The 25,373-nt window shown below is 42.2% G+C and overlaps 1 protein-coding gene across 1 annotated transcript in view; it reads right to left on the reverse strand.

Moving 5' to 3' along the window:
- Positions 1-25,373, reverse strand: part of GSTCD (glutathione S-transferase C-terminal domain containing) — a 991,325-nt gene that overhangs the window by 220,108 nt on the left and 745,844 nt on the right. The gene's annotated exons all lie outside the window — the stretch shown is intronic.

Raw genomic sequence — 25,373 nt, forward strand, 5'->3', positions numbered from 1 at the left:
AACATCCAAGCTGGAAAGTTGTCCAGGTTCTGCCTTATGGTGTAAATTTACCATTTGCATTATATGTGTGCACGGCTCATTACACAAAATGGCTGAAAAAGAAATTCAATATGATGCACCTTCAGTTTTGCATGTATTCTGATTTTATGGGCTGGTCTGTCAAACAGCTGAACAAATGGTGTTTTGCAATTTAAATTCTGCATGTACTGCAGAAGTTTTTACGTCTATGATTACAAATCAGCATGGAAGTCTGAAATGGGCGGCAATTAAAAGATTACAAGATTTGATTCACCAAACGTTTTGGAATTCCAGATAACTTCTTAATCATACAGCTGACACATCGTTACAGACAGCAAGAACAGCAAATACATATTTTGCAAACCATTTCTTTTAAACGTTCTAGCCTCAGGGTGCTATTGGCTGTTGTTTTGATTCCTTTAGTGGCAAAAAGAAGAAAATAATTAATTGCACTACATAACCTGCCTTCTGGAGGGTATTTACTTTTTGACACTCATCAGTAAGCCGCAAGCGAGGCGTCTGAGTAGAAATAATCCTGCATTATGAGCTAAAGTGCCAGAACTTTGTCTTCCATCCTACAGGCTCTGCCGCTGCAGACTTCTCCAGAGTTTCTTGGTCGGGTTTTGTTCGATGTACAACCACTGTGAGTGAGATGGAGCACAGGGGTCCCACCTCCCACCCAAGATGGCTGGCCAAATCGTTATGCGCACTTATGGTGCACCAACCATTCCTCCTCCCTCTGAAGCGAACCCAGCCCACCCTAAAATGGCTCCTACTAAAAATTAAATGATAATAACGTTCTGTTATTTTATTTTTCCTCTGCACTGCTCAGAGACCAGTGGGGCGACGCTCTCCGCCTTAGCAGAGGAGCCGCCGCTGCATGCTCAACCTGATTCTTCCCCGCTCCCATGAACACATTCACTCACTCTCTCTTTAAAGGGTTACTCTGATACCTCGTTTAGGGTCCCCTGCCATTTTCACCTCCCCCCGAGTCACCCACTGCACCCAATCACTCACTCACTCTTTACTAGAAGCCCAAGAAATCATTGCCATCTTATGGATTTTGGGGGGCACTGGGCCAAACGTAATTTGGGGGCCCCTGTTCAGAACAGCTTTAGATTAAAGATCCAATTACAGCTGTTTCATGCCCTCTTTGGCCAGGTCACTGACAGCAGTGCACAGGCAGACTGATCCATATTCTAAATGTGTTTACATTTAGTATTCGAGAATAGTGACGTATTTTCAATATTACAATACACAGCAGCAGCTCATTCATATTTTTGCAAATACTCTGCAATCCCCACCCATTTCTCATTAGTGACCTCCTGGTTTTTTATTAAAGAATATTTTTTTATGGATGCTGCACAGTGTTGAAAACCAAAACACATTTCTCTGCAAAATGTCTCTAATAGACTCCCACACATCAGCCACATTAAAATTAAATTAAAGGAAAACGCCGTATAAAACAATCTGTTTAAGAATTATTCAAGGTCATCAAGGCAAGACTCTCTGCAGAACAGGGCCCCCTGAAAGTATGGGGCTCTGGGCCACAGCCCACTTTGCCAATGCCTTAAAACGACTCCGCAAGAAATCCTAGAACGGAACGGGGAGCAGTCTGTGCCCTGCATTTTTCCAGATGTGCCAGATGCATCCAAATCTACGTTCTTGGCCTCACCGAGCCAACACCACAACACTTACATCCACTCAAAACGGATCTCCGAATTAAATCAATGGCGGCTTCTTCTTGAAGTGAAATAGGTCTCGCATTTACAAGAGTTTGAGCTATTGGCATAGTAAATGACAGTGCCATTTATTTATGTGTTTATTATCAAAACAGATAAATAAAAGGCATTGTCATTTACAATGCCAATAGCTTAAACTCTCGCAAATGCGAGCCCTATTGCATTGCAAATGCTTGTTTTTGTTAGGCACAGGGAGATTAAGTGATTTGCCCACTTCAACTTATACCGTCTAGGCACTTTGGACTGCGTTGGACTTCGCCTAGGTACCAAGTCTACACCAAGGAAGTCTCCTGCTGCTCCTGGTCTCGTCGTCTGCACCTGTGCTTCACCCAGGTTCTTTTCCAGGCCTGTGGGCATTAAAGACACCTAAAGGAATCTCTCTTCGAGTGAAGGAGTCACTCCCCTGCATCTGCAGGCACTGCAACCAAGCTGAACGGTCTGCTGCTCCTGACATCCTACAGACTCTGGAAGGCTCAGCACCACAGTTGGTGGTTCTGCCACTCCCTGAACTGTATTCTCAGACAGTTTGAGGCCAGTATCCCTCGTCTGAGCTGCTGAAACAGCACCCCTATGCACTGCAAAGACTTGCTGTTGCCAAGGATTGTCGACTCTGTCCTCCAGAGATCTTCAGGCTACAAGAAGCTCCAGCCTCCAGCATCTCTTCCTGTCAAGATCTTCGTCCCAACCGTATCTGCTGCACCGTGGGCCTGAATTTTTGGTGAGCTGCTCGAGGTCCTCTTGCAACTCCTGTGCCTTCGGCCTATGGGTCCTATTGAGGGTCTTCTTTGGCTTCAGTGGGCTCCCCTGCTTGTTTGGGGCCTGCTCTGACTCTCCTGCAATTGGTGAGTCCCTTGGACCTTGCTGGTAACATAGCAATGTGGTAGATAGTGTGTATAACAAATATACTTATTTTTATAACTACACTTTGTGGTTCTTTTTCGTTTAACCTACACTATATGATTACTTCTGATAAAACAAGCCGGTTAACACTTCTTCTGGACTAAGCCTGAAGGCTGCTCCCCACAGCTGCCACGCAGAGGGCGTTCTATGGTTGCCTGAGACCACTAAAATCACCTTAAAGGGTCTGCTGGATTAGTGTGAGGTGCTAAGCCAACCTACAATATGCCACAAAATTAAAAGGGGGAAAAGAAGACACACTATTGCCTAAACTTGGCGGACACATGTGTGAACTAAAAATGTTAAATAAAAAAATAACAATTGCATCTTATTTTAACATAACAGTACAGGTGCTTCCCGGCATTAGTCCAACCCTTTTTTTTTGTTTTTATCCACATCACAGAATATTTGATTATTTTTTTGTAAATGTTTTTATTGGTTTTTCTGCTTACAACATGTAACAAATAACACAATATAATCATCGCTTTGTCATTACAGGGGGGTACAACATCCGTCTTAAATGGTTGTTGATGGTGCAGTGAGAGTCAAATACAGATGTGCTGGCCCTCCCTGCTTTACTTCTTGACACATAATACATACAACACAAAATAAAAAGGAAAAGAAACACAACTAACATATAACATGTAATCTTTGGCACAAAGTGTCGGCGGTATCCGTCCTATTGGCTAGATAGCAATGTCTTCCCAGGGAGAGAGAGAGGGATGGAGCCTGCTTTAGGTGTGTGGGGGGGGGGGTAAGGTGGTGATCACACTGTGCGTGATTTTGACTTTCGTTTTTTATGGGGGTTCGAATGGGGCAAGGAGCCAGTCTAAGGACGCCCAAATACCCCTGTTTGGTTGTCTCCACGGTGTGCTCCGTAGGGCTGTGTTATCGGCTTCTCTTAAATATGTCACCCAATTGAGCCGCCCCTTGGAGGTGGCCTTGGAGGTGTCCTTCCATTTGTTGAGGACTAGTTTTGCCGCTGCTGTTAGTAAGAGATCAAGGAAGTCACTGTCTCCTTGCGCGGCTAGTTCTGTAGTTAAAAATGCGGTGGTGAGTGTAGCAAACTCCTCTTTGCAGCCTAGGGTTTTGTTTATGAAGGCGAAAATTCTACTCCAGAATTTTTTGACCTTTGTGCAGCGGAAGATGATGTGAGCCAAATCCCCTTGTTCAATGTCGCAAATCCAGCAGCGGTCGTTCTCCCTCAACTGATGCAAGAAGGGGGCACATGACTTTGAACTATTGTAATGTGAACTCACAGTGCAAATATACAGTGATGACTAGGAAAATCTACAAGGCTATGGAAATGGAAGAAAAGAGCACTGGCAATGTAAATTATTAGCCCACAAGCCTTGGAACCAAAGTGCCCTTCTTTTCAGCTGGATGTACACACCTAATCAAGCAAATGCGGCCACTCAAAGTACCAAGTGAGCCAGTGGATGAAGTGGCTCGCTCCATAGAGCCATGCTACATGCTGTGGTGGGCAAAAGCATGACATAGCAATGGATGAAGACTGCTGACCCAGAACTACTCTTTGTATGAATACATCTATGTATTTTGTTACTTATGAATTTATTTTATTACATATACCGCTGGCGAAACAGCTAAAGCTGTTTCAAGGCTAGATCTAACAATGGCATAAACTAGGGTGTCAGTATGCTATTAACTACCTCAGTCGAAGACATCATGAATCACTTGAGGTTTCACCTCTGGTGAATGATGGCCCCTGCCTACACTCAACAGTGGCAATAAAGAGCTTATTACACTCTGTACAACCGCATTTATAAGTGTGTTAGCGTGAAATTGTGCTGGCAAGCTTTTACCGTGTAATTTGAAGGTCTATTTCTCACCCATCACTTCGAATAAAATCACAAACTGCACCTGTTTCGACCGCCTCTCGTCAGTGTTTTGTGGAAGGATTGTGATAAAAGGCGCACGGCTCATGCTTGACTAGGAAAGCAGCCTTTCAGCAATGGAAAGGGATGAGTGAGAATTTCCAATGAACACCTCGGTCAATCAGAAAACGTGAAAATAATTGCCAAAGGGCTACAGATTCCACAATTGTCAAAAATAAATGGCACCTTAATTCCGAACTTAACCGGCAGACCTTAGATTCCAGCCTGCTCGCTTTGAGGAGCAATGACAGCCTTCTTCTGTGAGTTCAGATCCACCCGCCATGCCGGCGGAGCACAATAATGTCTTTTGTTTCTGGCAGCCAGCGCGGGCCTTCCACACGCCAGCTTTGGGCTAGCCGCCGGCTAGTGTGGTGACACTAAGTAAACCACAGCTCACCGGGCTGGCCTCTCAGCGTGGATGCTGCTGTGTTGACTCCGTAGACCAGTCTCTGGCATCCGATGAAGTCAACGCTGCTGGCCCTCTTCAACATTTGATACTTCAGAGGCACTTGGAAGTGTCATTGAAACGGTAAATGGTAATCACACTTCATACTGATTCACTCCAGGGTGTGTTTTGAAGCAGATGATGTAATCCCTTTGCTGTCTACTTGTCTCAGTCGACTGAAGGAGCCCAATTGTGAAGGTTTGTTCGGCTGCATGAAGAATCCCCTAAAAGGCCTTTTGACAGCAATATCTTCTTAAGGAGGTGTTCTGTCCCTGCAGGGCACCTGGGGAAGGGGACAAGGCTCAGCAAAAGTCAGGGTCAGGCATAGGGTAGGATATTATGCAACAGAACAGGGTATAATGGACTTTGGAATCCAGTTCTACAGACCACAATCCAGAAATCATGGGCCAGATGTATCAAGATACACTTTTGCGATTCTCAAATAGCGATTTTTAAGGAATCGCTATTTGAGAATTGCAAAATGGTATGTATGTAGAAATTCGCGATTTTTTTTAGAGATTTCTTAAAATTCCTTAATTGCGATTAGCAAATTGGTAATCGCAATTAACGAATAATTTCCCATTCATTTCTATGGGCCAGGAGGCCCATTGGAATGAATATGAAATTATTCTCAATTTGCGATTCGCAATTTGCTAATCGCAAATTGAGAATAATTTCAAGGGTGCAGGGGTGTCCAAAGGACACCCTGTTGCACCCCTGAAATAAGCATGGGTGCACATGTGGTGCACATACATGCCCTAAGGACATGTATGTGCATCACATGGGACTTTGAAAAATGCAAAAATGGGCATTTTTCAAGAAAATCGCAAATTACCACCAACTTGAAGTTGGTGGTAATTTGCGATTCCTTAAGGACAATTAGCAATTTTTTTTTGCTTCATACATTGCATTTAAGGAATCGCAAATTTTGAGATTCCTTAAATGCAATCGCAAAATAAGGAATCGCAAATTTGCGATTCCTTATTTTGCACTGAAATTTGCTACATACCTACCATTTTGCTCAAGTGAGTTCGCAAACGCCGAAATTCTGTGAATTTCGGCGTTTGCGAACATATTTCAGCTTCATGCATCTGGCCCCATGTATATTGACAGTGATTCTGGCCCTATAAATACTGTTTTTTAGTCTCTTAGGATCTTTAACTAATTTTTGGCTGTGGCGCCCCAAAAGTATATCTATTCATTAGAGTCATTGAGGGGCAGATGTATCAAGATTCCAATTTGCGAATTCTAAATAGCGATTTTTTGCGAATTGCTATTTAGAATTCGCAAAATGGAATGTATGTACAAAATCGCTATTTTTTAGCGATTCCTTATTATTCTTTATTTGCGAATTCGCATTTTGCGAATTCGCAAATAAGGAATAATTGACAATGCATTCCTATGGGCCAGGAGGCCCATAGGAAGGATAGTGCAATAATTCTCAAACTGCGAATTCGCAATTAGCTAATCGCAATTTGAGAATTATTTCAAGGTTGCAGGGGTGTCTCAAAGACACCCTGCTGCAGCCCTGAAATTAACATGTGGGTGCATGTGGCGCACATACATGCCCTATGGGCATGTATGTGCCTCACATGCCACCCTTACAAATGCCAAATAGGGCATTTTTAAAAGAAATCGCAAATTACCACCAACTACAAGTTGGTGGTAATTTGCGATTTCTTAACACAAAATCGCAATTCCAAAATGTTACATACATATCATTTAAGGAATCGCAAAATTTGCGATTCCTTAAATGCTATGGCAAAATAAGGAATCGCAAATTATTGCGATTTTTTCTTACATATGAAAAAATGCTAAAAGGCCGTTTGCGTGTCGAAAAGGCCGAAATTCTGCGAATTTCGGCCTTTGCGAGTCGCAAAAGCCTTGATACATCTGGCCCTGAGTGTCACAATGTTAAAGGTGTGCCGGTGGTTACGGGGTGGCCACTAACACTCATTTTTAGGGACCAGTACTTATTTCACATCATCAGACTTGAGAGAAAGTTAGTGGAGGAAGAAGGGCAGAGGAAGAAAAACATAGGAAAACAGTGGTCATAGGAGAAAGCAGGTATGAAAATGAACTTGGAAGTTTGAAATAAAGAGACAAGAAGTTGAAGATGGTGGAAGAAAAACTGTGCAGGTGGAATCAGGATTAGGCAGCTTTGGAATTCGACAATCCTGAAATTCGGCAGGGGAAGTGTGGGCTCCTAAGAAAAACTTTGGGCCCATGCACCTATTTGGTTATTTACATAAATGAAGCACTGGAGGGTTGGCTTGAAAGCATCTGGCAGTGGTGCATGTGTACTTTTGGAGGCAGCTCCAGGGTAGGCTGTGTGGCGGCTGAGCAACTGATCTTTTTATACTCTAGTGCGACCATTCTTATCAGAGTTTTTAAATGAGATTGAGTTTTATGCATTTGCTCATTGTTAAGTTCATACCGCTGCGTTAGTTTCGCAAAGTCACTGCCATTTTAGGTTCCCGAAGTTCTCTTAGCACACATACACAACGAAAGCATGAAGGTGTCCCCTGATTGTCAGATAAGCATACATCTCAGCTTTGTGGTATATCAGTCTAAAGGGCTGAACGGAAGGCAGCTCGGGAGAGGTGGTGGTAATAACACTGAAGACAGTCTGTAATGTCCAATAGACTAACGAGTATAAACAGGCCCTCTTTCCACTCCGTCCAACGCAGCAGGAGATAGGCAGAGGCGCCATCTTGTTACTGGTTCTGAGGTTTTTCCATCGGTGTATTTTTAGCTCTGTGGTGCCTTGCCTCTGGCTATTCTATAGGCCATTGATGACTGTATTGTATGTGATAACTGTCCAGCCATGTGGTGATACTGCTTTCAGAATGTGTGGATGATACTACAGAAGGGGCAGTTACCATTTTTTGACTCAGGAGTCTAGGCAGAGAAATACTTTGGTGGGGGTGTTTGTGCGTAACCTAAATTTAAAGCTACTTGTATTTGCGAAGCAGGCATAAGATGCGGGCTTCTGTACAGCGTCAGCTCTACCTGGTTCCAGCGGCTAGTGGACGTCTGTCTGTGGGATGTAACAGTCTCGATTTTTAATGCCTATTAAAATCGCATACACTTGGATTACACGACTAACATGCATTTTGGGGCTTTAACAAATACACGTGAAACAGTTCAAGGAAAAGCTTCCTGTTTTAGACTGCTTACAGGAATTATAGCGTTTGCCAGCTAGGAGAGCCTTCTGGTCTCCATCTGCGTATGTTGCAGTCTGTGCTTAATTTGAGCCAGGGGTTGCAGGTGGAAGCCACTGGCACTCATTTTTGGAAACAGGCATTTATTTTTCCTCATTAAACTTTGGCCCAGAGCAAGAAAGCTGAAGGCACAAAAATGTGAAAGAAGGAGAAAAACGGAAAGCCTGTGATAAAAGGGTAAAAGCAGGGATGGAAAAAGAACCATCAGGACTGAGAAAAAGTGGCAGGATGTGCCCTGTGGTGGGTGAAAAAGACATGAGATTGAATTAAAATTAGGCAACCATGGTATTCAGCAATGCCGGCTGAGGCCTTCTGAGCAAAACCCTGACACGTGAGGCTAGAGGGGGATGCTATGTTCTGTCTTATTTGTATAGTGCCCATGAGATTATCCAGGCGCTTGAGCAGGTGGGTAGGTGAGTGTCCTCTCAGAGTAAGGCTTTGTATGTGTGTGAGGAGTTTCTGGGGAATGAGTTACCTCTGGTGTCAGGAGAGCTGGAGGTCCAACCGCCGATGGTGCCCTGGCTGTTCAGTTTCCTAGGAGTACTGCTCCCAAGCGGAGGGCCGGGAGCCCAGATTGGGGGGCATGGTGAGGGAGGACTTACCCCGCCCCCTATTCAGCCTCAATGTACAGATCATGGGATGAAAAGTCAATCTCAGGATACCACCCTTAAACTCGTGGGAGGTAGAGTCTAAGTAGGGTGCCCAATAAGCAAGGCTGTTGCCCCACAATCTAAGAAACCTCAGCGGTCAGAGAGCCCTCAAGAGCCCATAGGGAACTCCTTGCAAGCCCAGAGGCTGGAAGAGAGTCCTACCCAATGTCCCCACTTGGAGCTCCAACCTGGCAGTGGATAGTTTGGGGCCTGGCTCTTGACACAAACAGCTGTCAGTGGCCTGCTGGTTGTTGTTCTTATGGACAGAGTTTTCCTTGTGTCCTTGTGTTGGTGACAAACGCCTTATCCAAGGGGTGGAATGGGCCACATCACTTTGTTGGCCATTGTGGTACTGTGCTTACTGGGATGCATCTAAGTTAAGGTTAGGAGCTGCACAGATGGGGTCCACAAATGAAGAGAAGGGTTTTCCATCAGTCAGTCCAGTGGCTGAGGAGAGTGTAGACAGAGGGATCCAACTGAGTTCAGAGAGGTGTAGAACTGACAAGTGCCCCTGTATAACAGGGACTTCGTCCATGTTCTATCACCTAAGCAGGGAAGTCCATCAAGGTATTGATAAGTCTACCCTGGCCTTTGACTGGAGGGGTCATGTTGGAATTGGCCCTTTCTGGAGGATTATCCCAAACGTTTTGCCTTCACCCTCTTGTTTTCTGAATTATATGTTTTGGGCTTTCAGGACTCTGTGCACTTTACCACTGCTAACTAGTGCAACAGTGCACACAAAGGGGATGTTTTCTTGTGAATGTCTCTCTGTGGATGCTAAGTGTTTCCACTGCTTCTGCACGGTTCTCTTGCCTGGGTCCTTTCGTCTCACCGGCCAGCTCTCATTGTTGCCGGTGCTTGACTGAAAGAGTTGGGCATCGTGCTGCATTCATCTTGCACTCGTCTTTGTTGATACATTTGTTTCTTGGAAGTTGCTCTTGTGCTGCAGATTGCCAATATTCATGCCCCCCGAGTGGGATGGGTATGCTCAGACGTGAGTCCTATGCTCTCCACACCACTGGAGTCAAGCTATCCTGGCTGTAGACGGCTGATAGCCAGAAACCGGTCCTAGGATGCTTGATTCCGGTCCAGGAAAGACATGGCTTGGAAGTTCGGGCTGGACTGTTCCCATGAGGCACAGGGTCAAGGCTGATTTGCATATGGCCATGTCTGAACTGGGGTGGTGTGGAGTGCAAAAAAATGATGCATTTAGGCCCAGATCTCTGTACTGGGGTGAATGTATGACATTGTTCTGCATTCTGTCCATCAATTGTTGTTTTTAGGTCTCGCGACCTATCAGTGCGCGCAAGCGCATTGAGCGGAGCGAGAATTCAAGTAGCCAAAATCATCGTCAAACCAAGGGCTTTCTGCTGCGGTTTTGTTTAAGTTCACGTGAACCACGTGACCAAACAAGCACGCGCATCAGCCTCCCTCCCTCCTATCAGCCGTACATTCAGTTTCCCGCCCTCTCATCTTCGCAGCACATCAAAGGGCTTCTCTCAGCGTGCGCTCTGCGGCTTCTCGGCTTCTCCTCCCCTAATTATTCTTGGATGGCCCAGCACCTCCCCTCTCTCCCCACACACAGTTTTCCTTGGATTTCTCCTCCCCCTCCCCAGCCAGCTTCCCCCAGGCCGTGTTCCCTCCCCTGCTACCCCATCCTCACGATGCGTTATAATTCTGCTTGTTTTTAGACCTAGCACTTTGTTCACCTTTATTTTCTGTCACCCCTTCCACCTCATGTTACTTTTCAGCTCTTTCGTGTTCTGTCCAATCCTTCCAGATGAAAAGCGTCAAACGGCTGTGTATATGTCTTACTGCCAATTTAAATGTGCTTGCACAACATGGGTTGTGTAATAGGCGGAAGCAGACGCGCGCCATTGTCTACTACTATAATAGAAGTGATTCATGACATCAGATCGCTTAGCCCAGGGCAGATTCAGCTATGGCTTTATTTTGTAATTTCTCATCCGCATCTAAATGCAATAATTTACAAAACATTATCGGAACACAGACAATGAGGAACTATTCCTCCCACAGCCCGTGTGCTTAGTATTTGCTTCAGCGTCAAACGTTCAAAACAATAACATTATTATGTATTTGCTCTATTCGTAGCTGCAGGACTTAGCTTGGATCCTGTTTTAATAATTAAATGTTTTTTGCGCACTCATCCTACTCTCCCCCTGGGAATGACCTGCAGAGAGTCGGGAAACTGCACAACTCATCCACACAAGGGTTTGCTCAGTCATTTCACTTAGGTGTGACATTCCCATAGTTTCAGTGCGCTTAACGTGACATTTAGAGAGGCGCAGCGTCGCTAGCTCTGCAAAGCACCTCTTATTATTCAGTGTATCTAAAATCATCCAGCTTCTATAAGTCCTGCACAAATCATAGCAGTGTTGCACTGCCATCAGCTGTAGGAGTGTTATGCAGGTCTTTCCATATAAACGTACAATCAAGTACATCTACATGCAAGAAACCTGCAGTCACATGAATTTTCGGCCCTTCTCCATGGAGGGGTCACAGCCTGCGCTTTCATTTCAGTTTACCAAACCTTGCTTAAACTTCTGCCAAAGTCCCGGCCTTTCATCATCAGGCCCAGTCTTATTTTAGCACACATGACTTGCCTTCTACAGTGTCAACTTCACCCTCTGACATGTCAGTTTCAAAGCCCTAATGTTCAGTGAGTGATCTGAATACAAACCCAAGGTTGGCTCAAGTGACATGCATGGCCACTTGGTGATTATTTTTATTTTACAGAACTCCCTCAACTGGTGATGAGCAGCTTCCGACATCTATCATTCAACATCCACTGCGCCCATCATGCATCCAATCGCCCAAGCATTCACCCACCCATTCACACTTGCATCCATCCCTGTGTGCTGCTACCACTACCCACCCATTCACACTCCCATCCGTCCATGTGTGCTGCCACCCCTGTCCACCCATTCACACTTGCATCTGTCCACGTGTGCTGCCACCCCTACCCACTTATTCACACTTGCATCCATCCATGCGTGCTGCCACCCCTACCCACCCATTCACACTTGCCAATAGGTCTCGCAGTAGGAAAGTTGGAGCTATTACAATTGCAAATAACAATGCCTTTTATTTTTGTTTTCATTTTAAAAACATAAAGGGCTTTGTCATTTACAAAACTAATAGCTCCAACTTTCCTACTGCGAGACCTATTGGCAACGCCAGTGCTTGTTGCATTTGTCACCCCGAGTGGGATGGGTATGCTCAGTCGTGAGTCCCATGCTCTCCACACCACTGGAGTCAAGCTATCCTGGCTGAAGACGGCTGATAGCCAGAAACCGGTCCTAGGATGCTTGATTTCGGTCTAGGAAAGACATGGCTTGGCAGTTCGGGCTGCACTGTTCCCATGAGGCACAGGGTCAAGGCTGATTTGCATATGGCCATGTCTGAACTGGGGTGGTGTGGAGTGCAAAAAAACAATGGATTTAGGCCAGATCTCTGTACTGGGGTGAATGTATGACATTGTTCTGCATTCTGTCCATCAATTGTTGTTTTTGCATTTGTCACCCCGAGTGGGATGGGTATGCTCAGACGTGAGTCCCATGCTCTCCACACCACTGGAGTCAAGCTATCCTGGCTGAAGACGGTTGATAGCCAGAAACCGGTCCTAGGATGCTTGATTCCAGCCCAGGAAAGACATGGCTTGGCAGTTCAGGCTGGACTGTTTCCATGAGGCACAGGGTCAAGGCTGATTTGCACATGGCCATGTCTGAACTGGGGTGGTGTGGAGTGCAAAAAAATGATGGATTTAGGCCCAGATCTCTGTCCTGGGGTGAATGTATGACATTGTTCTGCATTCTGTCCATCATTTGTTGTTTTTGCAATATTCATGCATTCACCTGGAGAGTATTTTTTTAGAATGCAAGGCCACGTTTTACTTTTTAATTGGCTTTGTTGAGGGTTCCACTTTCTCTAACTCAACTCACTATGGTGGCTATTCACATCCTGTGTGTTTCTCTTCCCACCTCCAGGTTATTGCAATCTTTTGGGTATAAAATAAGCCATCCCACAGCATTCATTGCATCTCAACTGGTCAACTTTCCTACTAGTTACTCACATTGGATAATTAATAACTCACTAATCTTTCATCTGTTCATTGAGTATTTCAAGATCCTGGCCTCTTCTCTTATTCTCCTCTTGACTAATCTGTGTTTCTGTAGCAACACTTGCCCAAGCATCTGTGGAAGTTCAGACAGTTTGGTAGTTTGTTCCTCCTGGGGTTCCCAAGTTTTCCTTCTGATGATCAAAAATGCTTGATCCAAGATTTTACTAGAGGTGGGCGAGGCACTGGAAGCTCGAGCCAGGCTCGAGCCAGATGCCTGGCTATGGGTCAGCTTGAGGTCCTCCTAGAACCTCAAACCCAAAATGAGACAAGTTTTCATGTGGCTTCTGTCTTCCTACCTTGCTTTATGCTCATGTCTTCTCCCTCGCTCTAAACCCATGACTTCCTCTCGTGCTTTACCCTCAAGCCCAACAAGTTAAAAGAAAAGCATTAACATTTTAGATAAAAGGGAGAAACAAATAAATATCCATTTAATAGCTGATCTGTGCGAATTGAAACCAGAAAACGTGGGATTAATCCTGGCTTCCCTGCTGAACAAAATTGTGTGATCTGAGATTAATATTTTATTTCTTCATTCCTCCTTTATCTTCATTACCGCAAATGAAAGCACCTTCAAATACTTTTCCTTCATTACCGCATATGAAAGCAACTTCAAATACGTGAGTTCAGAAAGTGAGCTGTACAAAAGCTTATTGTTATTACCTTAGACTACAATTTTGCTCTATCTATAAGAATCTAGGTCACCATTCAGGGTGCGCATGACAACTGACTTGCCTCTTAGTTCACTAATGGTATTATTGCCATATCAGGGGTATTAAAGGTTCTAAGTTCATGTTTGAAAACTATCACTTTTAATAAGAACTTCTCAGTGCAGTGATATCATTTACTGTTTTAATATTAAAACTACCATATGTTAACGAAATGTACTTTTTAGAATTTTGAAGAGACTTTATCATATTTTACGTGAAGTTTAGAGCATACTTTAAATGGAAAAATTGTTAGGGCCCGGCTTGTGCACTGGCTTTAGAGCCTGACCTTTGAATCGGCTCTGGCTTGACTCGCCATGTTAATTTGGAAGCTCGCCCACCTCTAGTTTCTACTCTAACTTTTTGACGCCCTGCTCTCCTTCAAGCTTTTGAGGTGGGGAACAAAAACTATAGTCCAATTGATTTTGCAAGAAGATCAAGACTCTTCAAGTAAATTCGGCTTCTGACAGTCTTTTTGACAGAAACACAAGCCAAATCATTGCTGCAAAAGATTCATGTTTTTCTGGATAAAGTAGTAGAGAAGAAATTGTATTTTGGAAGGTGGAGGTAGGAAAGTGAGAACAATTACCTTAGACTAGGGTGGATTTGCAAGAAATTATATTTTACTTAGCTTGGCACCTGCAGTACATTATGGCAACAATAAGGCAGACAGACAAGTGGGAGTTTTGTACATTGAACAGTAAGCAAATCATTCAGGTGAGAATGAAACTTATCATATTAAGAAATGTGTTAGCTTTATAATAGACCAAATATGATCGTTCAAGCTCACACCTGTATGCATGCAGGTAAATGCATCGATCAATATAGTGACAAAATCAATGGAGAGGGGAAGGGATACATGGAATCAAGTACGGTAGTCTGGACCAATCTATGAGAAAAATAAGTGTCTCATAAGATGGATTGATACACCACGGATGGAAAAAGGCTGCAGCAGATATCCACAGACAGAGGCATTATAATTTTGGTATATTATAAAACGTTCCACTGCCCAATCATTCTTCATTCATTAACTGGTAAATGTAAAAAAGCCCCCTCAACTTTATCTAGCCAAGGAGAATGTATGAGGCCATACCGCGAGTGGATAAGTAAAAAACAAAACAAAAAAAACAAGGAATCTTGTTGAACACTGTCAGCCTTCATTCAACAAGTCATTGCTGTGGATAAGGGCAAATAACATAAACTGATTGTGCTCAGTAAAGCATTTTTGTTACTGAACACTGGTGATCGAGTGAAGCAAGTGAGATCACTAATTCCAATGAAAAGGCAGACACTGGCCTCATCACTATACTTCCGCCCAAAACCTAAATTCCAGTCAGTGTCACCAGCTCCAAGAGCTTTGAAAGCAAGGTCCATTAATCTATAAGATCTCATCAGACTTATCACTTATTAAGAAACACAAAAATCTGCATCTTCAATTGATCCTTTAGATACAGGTCCCCTGCCCTCCCTAATAAAGGGACAGAGCACACCAATCTTCTGTTATATTTTTATCCTCAAACTACCCAAAAAACGAATCCAAGTAATACATTAAACAGTTTATCTACTCAAGGAAGACAGAATTCCTACTCATTTCCCCACCCTACAGCTCTCTGCCCATACAGGAATGGATCAGCCAACTAACCACCCTCCATTGCAAACTATCCCATGACATAACCCTAGACAAAAACTTTGAGCAGTCACACACTGCTCGTTTCCAACTCAACCTTCTCAAGAATATGAAGCCATTTATAGAACTACCAGACTTCAAGACCGCTGTGCAATAATTAGTCATATCCAAAATGGACATGGTAGTGTGACCTTCACTGGCTTACTAAAATCACGAATAGCATCACTCAGGGCAACCTTCAATGGCGCTGCAATACTAATCAGAGGAAAGAGATGGCTTGACCACATCCCACACTGCCTCTTATCTCTCAACTGGCTCCCTTTCTAAACTAGGATCCAGATGAAAATAGTGTGCATAACGCACAACGCCCTATACCAAGATGAAGCCAGATACCTGACACAAAAACCTACGATCTCAGGAGGCAGCCGCTCCCTAAGGAGCTCCGGCTCTCTCCTGCTGGAACCTCCGAGATTTAAAAAAAAAAAAAGAGAGAGCCTACGCTGGCACTTTCACTGGATCTGCCCCGAGGATCTGGCACTTTCTTCCGGCAGAGATCAGGTCAGAAGAGGTCAAAAGTATCCTATTAAACAGACTCCTTATGTAAGGATGCGGTCCAGGAAGACCACAGTACTGTATGAAACCTGAGGTTCTCTCACCGGGACACAGGTATCACCTGTCTCATTTCTTCAATGCACCTGGAGAGCTGACAATGAAAACGTAATCTATGCGTTTGTGAGCTGTCGACAGACGATAGTCTTTAGGATTCATGTAACACGTTATGACTTCTCAATGTGTTTATGCTATTGTCAGTTGTCGATTATTTGTATGGTTTATGTAACAGATATGGACTCTCTATGTACAGTGCTCTGATAACGGAGGGTCATGTTTGCGCTTTATAAAACTCTCAAATTAATAAAAAAAATCCTGAAGGCAAAACCATTCGAGAATCGATCTAAAATGCCTGCAACCATAAGAAGTCAAATTGATTCTTCAAAATATGTACATTTATCATTCATGGTTAGTTCTATTAATAAGTCACAGGATCATGTTCATCATCGTTGCAAACAACATAACATACGGGAGCACAGTGGATTTTCAAGCTTGAAAGTGTTAATGGTTTGAATGAAGAACTGGACTACAAGAAATTAATTCATGCACAGTTTTTGCTTTTCAAATTCATGAATAGTTCTTGCTTTTTAAATATTTGATATCTGATTGAGATATGGGTGCTGGTGTAAGGATAATACAGCGAAATTTTGATTTGTGTAATGCTTTGATTTGGACAGAATTTAAGAAGCTGTTTTGCGTTTACAGTTTATGCTGGAATAAAATGTGAGTATCTGTCACAATGTAACCAAGATGTAAAGGACACTGACTTATTAACATAACTGTCAGTGATTAATATACATATTTTGAAGAAACAATTTGACTTAAGATGGCTGCCACCATGCTATGTAGACTCTTGAATGGCGTGGCCTACAGGGATTAATTGTATGGTGCAATATCACATAACACTTTATCTGTATTGCCTGACAAATTTTGGAGGTGGTTAAAGATAAAAATGGCATATGGTTAGGAGAGCTGGCTTTCTCTGTTCCTTTATTATGTTTTAATGTAATTGTGATTATATTTTGACAGGAATTAACCACAGGGCAATGGTGAGACCTAAGAGGCCCACTGTTTGAGTGATCATAATTTAAATGATGGGGTTTAGAGGCTACAGCTTCACGACTAATGGATGCCACATGGAAAAACAAACTTTTGCTGCATTGCTTGCTTAATCATTTTGGTGGCACATGGATATGACCTGAGTAGTTAACGATTACATTGTTTTGTCCTTTTCAGGTTTTTCTTGAGGTGAACCACAGGATAATGATGAGATTCAAGAAGGCAGCAGTTCCGGCAACCGCAGTTTAAATAACGCGGTTTAGAGGTTATGATTGCATGACTGATGGAAATTATATGGCACATTCTCATGGTGTGTGGTCTTGAGATATGAGTTGACGTATGTCAATGCTTAGGAGTGACTATAAAATGTTAGCTCATTGCACATGTTTCACTTCCATTAAATGACGGATTAGGCAGGAGATTCTACAAGTTCCTCCACTTCCACTGAGCAGCGGGTTAAGCAGGAGAGCCTATGCCCATTAACATGATAAATGAGGTGAAAGAATCTGTATAGACTAAGTGATACTGTTTGTTTTTACTTAAATAAAATACTTTTAGCATTTTTTTGTTTGCTATTGCTTAACTTTAGGTGATAGTACATAATTATGGAAAAGTGAATGGCTGACCAAAGAGAAAGGCAAATAATGTTATCTTGTATTGGGAATTTTAGTGGATTTCTATTTGATTGACTGATTGATATACTTGCTGGATTATAGAAACTGAAGGTGGAATAGTTAGCACTTTTCTTGGGGGGGTAATTTGAGAAATATTCAACCTATGTTTTGAGTTCTCAACTGGGTTTGTTATTTGAATAGGCGTTAACGCAGAACAAATGAGAAGCCATACAGGCGATTCTGAGGGAGACATATGAGGGATATCTATGATTGGGATTTCAAGTGAACATTCAGTTAATGGTAAGCTGACATTTAGTTCAGGGGATGGACCGCCAAGAATTAATAAGGAATAATATCTTAAATGATTGTGAGGTCATTACCCGGACAGGAATCATCTGTAATAATAATAACATGGGGTTCAGATAATCATCATATTTTGTCCCATCAAACTGAGTTTGTAAATTGTTGTAGGAGTCTCTGCATTTACCGAGGAGAGAGGCTGCTTGTCAAACAAGATTAAAAAAAGAGTATCAAATCAATAATCTGATATTATAGAACCCAATTAACATTACAAATGTTTTTATATAAGAATTATTGTAAGTTCCTTACATATAGATTCTTTGGTTTAAATGGAAATACATATAAATTAATTTCCTGTATTGTTTAAATGGATGTATGTCGTTACAACGCATACTTTTACAAGGCATACCTTTACAACGCATTTTTTACACCGCAACATCCATTACAACGCATTCCATTACAACGCATGCCATTACAACAAATTCTTTGAAACTACCTTTACAACGCATTTCACTACAACGCATACTACATTTACAACGCACACCATTACAACGCATACTATTACATTGCATGTATGGTAAGTATTGGATAGTGTAGAGGTAAAAATTACTATTCTAACTCCAGGGGTGCAACAGTAGGGTAAGTATTGGATAGTGTAGGGGTAAAAATTACTATTCTAACTCCAGGGGGTGCAACAGTAGGGTAAGTGTTGGATAGTGTAGGTATGCGTTGTAATGGTATGCGTTGTAATGAATCGTTGTAATGACATGCGTTGTAGTGGTATGCGTTGTAGTGACATGCGTTGTAATGGTTGCGTTGTAATGGCATGCGTTGTAATGGATGTTGCGTTGTAAAAAGTTTTGTTGTAAAGGTAGTGCGTTTTAAAAGTTGCGTTGTAAGTGTTGTTTTCCGTTTAAATGAATGAATAACTGTAGTTATTAAACATAAGTAGTCACTTTGCCTCCACATTTCCATTTTCAGAGATTTGTAACTAACCAGACTTGAGAAATACGATTTTCATTAAATAATAATGGCTATTTGAAATCTGTGTGAATAATATTGAATAAATATATTTTATATATTTTTCCGTATATTTGTTTTTGTAATACATTTTTTTTAATAGAGTTTAGTCTTACAGTGTATACTTTCAATAATATAAAGATGTCCCTTAGGAGTACAAAAAAGAAGAACTGTAGGTCAATATAATTGTAAAGAAAATGCTTAAAACATTGAATATTGGATAGATTTTCTGGATAAAAGAAGTGTCCTTATGGAAGGCTCTGTGATTAGGGTGGCATGAGAGATTAAAGGTACTGTAGTAGAAAGAAGAAGTTTACGAATAGAACTTGGAACAATTAGTGGTGATAGGTTATTCAGATTTATAATATACTTAAAAACCCAAGAAGCAGCTTATTAACAGATCCATGACACTATACATTTTTTTCATTATACGAAAGAACATTCAGAATGCACACTTCAACATGCAAGTTATGTAGTGATACAAACATATATTAGATCTAGGTTGCACAAAAATAAAATAATCTAGGCTCAAAATATGGATTATTACAAAATATTTTAGATGAACAGTATGCTATATTGCAAAACAATCTGAGTTTAGGTTATACAAAAAAAAATATATTTATCTGTATAGGTTATGCAGTAACACAAGATATCGTTGGAGCTAATTTACAATTGTGCCAAGAAAATTCCAGAAGCAGATTTCTGAATTATACAAAAAGGTTTAGATGTTGGCCTTGCGTACTTCAATAACGTTCTAAGTACTAATTATGCAGTAGTAAACTGCTACATAAAGTGCAGTTTTTAAATTAATACATCAGTAATGCAAATTGTACAGTAGCTACAGATGCTGAGGGGAATTTGAATCCCATCAGGCCCACTCACACTCCTGAGGTCAATAAAATGAGTACCATTCAGCTGAGTAAACATATATTCGGGTGAATGGTGTATGTGCCGGTGGACGGTCGTTTCGCAGCCTAACGGCTAAACTTTAGACCTCCCTTCCCTCCCAGATCCGCTGTCTAGACAACTATCTAATGTTTCGGAAGGCTATCAAAACCTATCTCTTCCCTCAGGCTGAGGCCTTAGCCTCTATGTCTTGTTGCTGGCAGCGCCGGGACGCCTGTTCACTGAGGCAGCAGTTGCGCTATATAAGTTGGGTTAACATAACATATACATTTGGTATTCAGTGACAAGATACTCACATGGGATAGTGTATGGTTTAGAAATCTCTATTATGATGTTCGGAATCTGTTAACCAGACTAGGTAGCTATAGATGAGGTGATAACAAACAAACACCAAAACAGCAGAAGGACGAGTGGATATTGCAAGCAGAACCACCATTTTGTAATGTGGATTAAAAAAGACCACAATATAAAACAGACAGTGGATCTGAACTGCGAGAACAAAGCTATAAACCAGTTAAGCAAAATTGTAAGGCCATGCAAAACCACTCTCAAACTGTCACCGGGCAGTGTGAAACACTCAAAACATACAGAATATATGTTCACAGAAGGATCAGAAAAGCACTCAATTTCCATATAGCCATATATTCTGTCCAATAGTCACAAATGGGCAGGTACTGCAAGAGGCTGTTTAAGTCTACATATGAATGGTGTTTGATGAAAGTAAGGTATTGGTTAGAGCTCAGCTGTTATTGACAGTGAAGATGTTAAAAAAGTTTGAAAACAGAAGCAGTGTCACACAGGGAGGGTTCAAAAAGGCACTTGAGAATGCGGAATACTAGTAACCAAGCTTCAATTAAAAGGACCTCAACCATAGCCATTGCTGAAGGTTTTCCAGTTGGGAGGTCTGTCACTAAAATGGAAAATACATAGTACAGACATTAAAAAGTGCTCTAAATAAAACTTTTTTGGGAATTTGGAGTATACAGCTGCCACTCCACACTGTTCTTTCAGCATCATGGGATCACTGGGTATCTTTGCTATGCCGTGGTGAACTATCTCAATGCAAGTTAAAGAAGTTCGGGTCGGAAAGAGGTAATAATTAAAGATGTCTTGTATTGTGTTGTAGCATTTATATAGCGCTTCACATCAGATCTGTTATGCTTCTCTTCTCCATAGTCAATACTGTTATTTATTTGTCAAACGATCCATTGCTCATAAAGTTAGGTCAACGCTATACAAAGAACTTAAAAAAAGAAATAAACAACGAATGAAAAATTAATTTATTCATTACAATCTAATAAACTCCAACTTCCCTGTACTGGAATTCCTACACAGACTGAATTTTAAACAGGTCTGCACTTGAAAATAACAGACTTTTCATGCGGATGTAAACAGATCAATGGTCGTGCAAGGACTTATGGATAGATGAGTACTTTGAGAGCTACACTAATATGAAACCTATGATATAGACACTGCACCCATCAGGATAAAACATAAAGGCAATGGTAAACAAATACATCTGTTCATCCACAGATGGCAGACATACTATAAAACAAGAACTAGTGAGCATCCTTACGTGCTGGGTGGTACTAAAAGAAGGGAATGTGTGGAAAATGGCATTTTACAAAGCCCCGAGCAGCTGGACTGCACAGCAAGGCTTCACAAGCAGGCAGCAATCGACCGTCACCCGCTGCCCTGATGTTCAGTGGTCGGAAAGGTGATGATATCCGAATGCAAGCAGACAAAACAGAGCAACATGAAACGAGGGTCCTGAGAGGCTGCACGCCAGGCTGCAAAAACACAAGGGGAACCTAACGAAAGATCCCATCACTGGGGCAGGCCCTGTTCACGGTCAGCGAGGCGCTTATACAGCATCGCCAGTGGAGTGAGACCAGTCGCAGGTATGCTGACCATTTGTGGTCCAGCGAGTGCGTGAGGTCAAAAGAGGCCTCCTTAGTTGGAAAATGTAATATTGGCATTTATGGCAGGAATTTGCTCTTGAACCAAGGAATGCTCAGGTGACAGTATAAGAAAAGTCATTTCATTCAAGCGACTCCCAAGGTCAGATGCCACAGCCCCCTTGCAACTATAATGTACACCAGACTTTTTTTTTTGCAGTTTTATATAGCACAAACTCGACATGAAGGTATTGGAGCGCTGTACAAAAGCACTAGTTACATTACACAAAGGCACATTCCTTTTTGGTAGGCACGGGGAGAGTAAATGATTTCCCCAGAATCACAGGATGTTGAGCCGAAGCCGAGACTTGAACTAGGTTCCCTAGCTCCAAAGTCCTCTATGCCACATCCTCGCCCCAAGACTAGAGCAAACCATCTATGGTTCCACTCAGGGCAGTGTGTATTACATACTGCAGTCTACACAGCGTCTCTTGCCTAAAAACTTGATTGCAATAATCTGATACTGAGAAGTCCACACTAGTCGCCCAAGGAGGATGAACCCCTGTTAAACTAGCTTGCCTGGTAATACAACTGACCTGTCCACAGAGTCTAGGGAGCCAAGATACCCAAATGTCCTTAAATCACGAAATTCCAGTGATCCAAATGAACGACATACCTAATTAATCTTTTTTAAACCTACGTTTGTACTTAGACTTAACATACATATGCATATAGAATAGATGTTATGGATAAGTGTGTAGAGATTCTGGTGACATCACAAACTATGAGACTGAGGGCCGAGTTTTTTTTTTTTAAATCACCAGAACTCGAACATGGCGTTTTTGCTCATCGTGTTTATTTAAAAATGTATTTTATTTTTGAATTTTATATACATAATACAACACTTGTTATATGGGTTTCCCGCAGCCGATGTTCAGAGGACAATAAAATGCTAGACAGTATATTTGCCCGGGACCCTATTTGCTGGCTATACTTGTAGAGAAGTAGATCTAGTAAGGCAAAGGAGAAAAGAAAAAGTAGGAAGAAGTGCTTGAGAAGGATAGAGCAGACATCTAGATATACCATTTTGATTTGGTAGATATCCCTCGTTTCTTATGGTGCAGATATCATGAAAAAGATGCATGTTTCATACAAGACAATATTTGTTGAAAACAGTAAGCGAAATACTGAACTATACTGTTTGGTTGATTGGAGAAGAAAATGCCCTGGAGATCTGATCAGGATCCTCAAACCAGTAAAAAACAAGTGGAGGGACCCTGAAGTAGCTAGATGTGGCATTTCACAGAAATGGCCTGCATGAATGAGAAAACGTTATCTACACCCACCCTTAAATTCTAACTACACCCATGCCACCCTTAACATCTACCCGCTCCTTAATCCTAAAATCTCCAATACCTCCCTCTACCTCTATCTTCACCTTTTTTTTTAAACTATGTTATTTAAAAAAAATAATTCACATGCGTAGTTAAGTACTGCTTGGCAAAGGATACGTGGTAAGGGCAAACACTTAGAATATATACCTACCTGCGAGGTAAAGACCGCATGGTAAAAGTAATGCTTGGTAAATGTTGCACTGAATACCAGGAGGGACATGGGTCATACAAAAAGGGACAGGAGAGAGGAAGAAAACGTAATACTATATTCTCAAGAGGCAGTCTGTCCCGCTGCTATAAAGAGCTGAATTGTGACATTTACAGAGAAGAACAAAAGTTACTTACCTGTAAACTGTGGTTCTCCAGTATTGGTGTCTTTCATAGATTCACATGCTTGAATATTCCCCGTTGTCGAAGTGGGAGTCCCACGGTACATAAAATAGCAGTAATATATGCATGTATATATGAGAAATATCATAAATAAAAAATATACATACATATAATGCAATAGAAATGTAAACTTAAAAGAGTACCATAGAACAGAATAGGCCCATTGAAAAGCCCAAGGGAGAATTCACTTTAGTAACATATTAGAGTCATTATGTGTTGGTCCACATTCCAGCCAATCAGGCTGTAGCCTCCTCTAGAACCTTCTCCTCAGAAGCCCAAGTCCTCAGATTTTCGTAGCACAAAGTAAGTATAAGTGTCTGAGGAGAAGAGAGCCTATGAGGGGAGGATGGGAGGGTCGCATGTGAATCTATGAAAGACACCAATACTGGAGAACCACAGTTTACAGGTAAGTAACTTTTGTTCTTCTCCAGTATTAGGAGTGTCTTTCATAGATTCACATGCTTGAATAAGAGTAGAAAGCAGTAAAATCATCACATAAGTCATAAAGGAGGTACACAATAAAGTCTTGGCAAACATATCACTAAATAAGTAATAAATACCAAAATTATGAGAAAAAACCTTTATGACTGGAGGCGGGTAGCAACAGAGGCTCACCTTCATCGGAAGAGATTCCGCAGCATCGCTTGACCCACTGCTGCATCCGCAGCATCTGTTGATTGCAGGCAGTAGTGCTTCGTAAAAGTATGGCTGCTAGACCAAGTAGCAGCTCTGCAGATGTGTCTCAGAGGTACCCCCGCAAAGAGACCAGCAGAAGTCGACACAGCTGGAATGAACTCGAGCTGGAGCAGGAAGGGGCTTGCCAGCCCGTTGATGACAGTAGGATATGGCAGACGATATCCATCTGGTGATAGTCTGTTTGGTAACAGCTTGTCCTTTGCACACCGGGCCATATGCCACAAATAATTGATTTGTCTTTCTAAATGCCGCTGTGCGTTGAATGTAAAACTTGAGGCAGCGCTTTACATCCAGAGTGTGCAAAGAGCGTTCCGCTGCAGATTGTGGTGCTGGAAAGAAAGTTTTAAGAATAATTGGTTCATTGAGATGGAAATCACTGGGAACCTTTGGAATGAAACTGGGATTTGTCCTCAACGTAACAGCCTCGTTGGAGAACTGTAGAAACCGTGGCTGTATAGTAAATGCCTGGATGTCGCTGACACGCCTGGACAAAGTCAGAGCAAGCAAAAGAGCCACTTTCCAAGAGAGGAATTTCAGATTTGCCGAATGGATGGGCTCGAATGGAGGCAAAAGCAGTTGGGACAAAACCAAGTTCAATCGCCAAGTAGGTGGGGGCCGACGGATCGGTGGGAACATCCGAAAAAGGCCCTTGAAGAATTGCCTAATTATTCTGGAGGAGTACAAAGATGTTACGCCATCATGGCGAAAACGGGAAATTGCAGCCAGAAACACCTTTAGAGTGGAGTGTGATAGTCCTGATCTTGCTAATGACAGGAAGAACGGCAAGATCTGCTCAGGTTGAGCACACATTGGATCCAATGACTTAGTGGAGCACCAAGCACAGAAACGTTTCCACTTTAACTGGTAAGTTTTGATTGTAGATGGAGCGCGAGCACTTGCTAGAACCACCCTACAATCCAAATTCATTGTACTCAGGTTTCATGCATGAAGTTGGAGATATGCTGGATCCGGATGGCAGATCTGACCTTGCTGCATCGTTAGTAGATGAGGCAGAGGATGCAAAGGTATCGGATTTGTCAGAGAGAACAGAAGAAGATCCGAAAACCAAGGACGTCTCTGCCACTTGGGTGCAATCAGGATTATTTGGCACGGCTGGAACCTCATTCTGTGCAACAGGCGAGGA

The sequence above is a fragment of the Lissotriton vulgaris genome, chromosome 3_1 (genome assembly GCF_964263255.1).
Source record: "Lissotriton vulgaris chromosome 3_1, aLisVul1.2, whole genome shotgun sequence".
Classification (NCBI taxonomy): Eukaryota; Metazoa; Chordata; class Amphibia; order Caudata; family Salamandridae; genus Lissotriton; species Lissotriton vulgaris.